Below are 2,621 nucleotides of genomic sequence, written 5' to 3'. Positions count from 1 at the left end.
GGTGCTTACTGATGATTTTATGATAGCTCACTCTTCATCCACCTGTTCCTCTGACGGTCCTACTTGGGAGTAGCCTGCCTCGTCTTCTTCTTCCTCCTTCCCTGTATGAGTAGGAGCTTCTTTCCTTGCTAAACAAGGTGATTTTGTTTTTTTCTCACGTATACGTATGACTGATACAGGCACAGGTTGGTTCTGTGGCCCAGTCACAGGGATTGGCGTTGTGTAGATTGCAACTCAGTAAGCAAAGGCCAAGCCCCAGCACATTGCAGTGATTTCTGTCTCTTTGGAATTGCCAGGGTGATGACACTCCTTTTTCAAGCATTCAGCGATTTTTTTTTTTAGGATTCTGCGCTTGTTCAGGGGTGAAGTTCGAAGGCATTGCAGGTGCTCACTGTTGTAGGTGCCTGCCCATATCCTCCCACACTCCCTGCCACTCATAGCTGTCCTGCCTCAGGGCAGATCTTTGTGTGGCATTCTGAAATAGTTTACCCTAACCTTAAACAAAAAATGAAACACATTCAGGAGATAGAACAATAGGTACAGGCTGGTTTGAACATCCCAAGGACATTCAAAGTTTTGAAGAGCTATTGTAACTAGCCTGGAGGAGAAAGGGAGAGGGAAGAAGTGGGGAGAAGAAGCGACCCCCCTCATTCCTCCCATAGATTGTCTCCCCTAGGAGAAAAGTTAAAGACTGTTAATTATGAATAGTTTCTGAGGGATGGTTCCTCAAGTATGGGGGTGACAGCAATGCTGAGTACAACTACCAGATTAGTCTCATGACCAGTATTTTTATCATAACATAAAGCAGTGTTACGCAGTAGAGTAAACTAATAACCATTAACCAGCCCCCAAAAAGGATAAACAGCACAACAGGGAACACACATAATATGTAATGTGCTATCCAACACAATTCTGAGGGCAAACAGAGCTACTACATCGGCGATAAAAACAAAATAAACATTGTGGTCAGCAACTATGAAGGTGATATAATGCTTATAACAGGTTTATTTTAACATGATCCAGTCATAGCTGTCATTATCTCAATCCTTTGGGCCCCACGCAGGATCCATTTGGGAAGGACGGCATCCCATGGGAGGGATGCAGGGGCAGAGATTGACCGTCAAGGAGCGGTGGAGACAAGTGCCATGGACTGACTGCAATCCCCATTCCCCTGCTCCACTCAGGGGAAGGAGATAGAAGAGTGTGGTTGGGAGGAATGGTGTTTTTAGTTTGCCTGTAGTTCCTCACAGTTGTAGTCCACCGGGTGATGGGCAATAAAATATATTAGTCTGCCTACGCTAAATCTGTCTTGCCCCGATGATAACTGGTGCCCATGAGGATGTTTGGTGGGTGACCTCATATTCTACGTGAACCCTTGATCTCTTTTCATCATATTTCTCCCCCTTTTCCTCGTAGGTGTGGAAGTGAAAGAGCAGTTGCTGTGGAGTTCACCTGCATAGCCGGGTAAAACCACCATAGCAGAGATATAGGAAGGGTTCAGCACCAGGATTGCGGCCATTCAGGGATGGCACCTCAGCATCCAGGACATGCTCTGCCAGCCTGGTGGCACAGCAGGGAATGAAAAGAGGTTCCCCTGAAGGAGAGAAGTAAAAGGGGAAGGCTTGTTTCCCAACTCAGGCATTGCTGGCACATTCCTGAGAGGCCTGGGGGAGCTGCAGGCCACACCAGTCTCTGCGACACTGGACGTCTTTCCTCCCACAAACAGATCCCAAAGAGGCACCAGCTCCCAGGGAAACCTGGCCCTGGATTGTCCCCCATCACGACGAGGCTGAGCCATGCCTAGTGCATCCCTGGGGCTCAGGGCAGCCCTAGCATCAGGACCGGGAGTCCTGGTTGCTGCAACATTGTCCCCCTGAGCCCATTGGAATCCTCAGGCAGGGCTCTTGCAGCAGCCACCTGTCCTGCCCAGCCCCCCAAAACAGCCCAGGGCTTGCAGCTTGGGACAGCTGACAGCCCCTGGGACACCCCTTGGGAAAGGGCTCCTGACACCCTCACCTTTAGGGGAGAGCTGCAGGAGCACTGGGAACATGGAACTCATGTCGGAGGTGATGGTCACCCTCCAGCAGCCCTCCATCTCGCTTGCTGCTGGCCCTCAGCTCAGGACAAGGGATGCCCGCCCTGGCTCCTCAACCACAGCTCCTCTGCAAGGTGCCCCTGCTCCTCCGCCCGTCAGCGAGGGTCGCCCAGTGCAACCTTGCTGCCTGCTGCCCCCACTCCTGGCCACAGAAGGACAGCGGTGGGGAGCACCCAAGCAGCGCCCAGCAGGGACCAGGCCTTGCAGGGAAGTGCCGGCACTGCCGCTGCTCCAGTGAAGATATCCTGGTGATGCAGTGCATCCCCCTGTGACATCAGCACGTGTCATTTGAAGGCCTGGAAGGTCACCAGCATGGAGACGGCACAGCTCGGGAGAGAGACGAGAGATTTCCCTTCTTGTCCTGAGAAACAGTCACCTCCCTTCTGCCCAGTTCTTTAGCAGCAGTTTCTGACAAATCTGCCAGGAACATCTGCAAATGGTGACCAAGGCCATGGAATACAGGAGGTGGAGCCCTGGAGAAGTCACTACTGCCACCCTGCCCCAACACGCCTCTGCTCTTCGGAGC

This window comes from Cygnus atratus, chromosome 34 (assembly GCF_013377495.2).
Source record: "Cygnus atratus isolate AKBS03 ecotype Queensland, Australia chromosome 34, CAtr_DNAZoo_HiC_assembly, whole genome shotgun sequence".
Taxonomy (NCBI): domain Eukaryota; kingdom Metazoa; phylum Chordata; class Aves; order Anseriformes; family Anatidae; genus Cygnus; species Cygnus atratus.
This window is presented reverse-complemented; position numbering follows the sequence as displayed.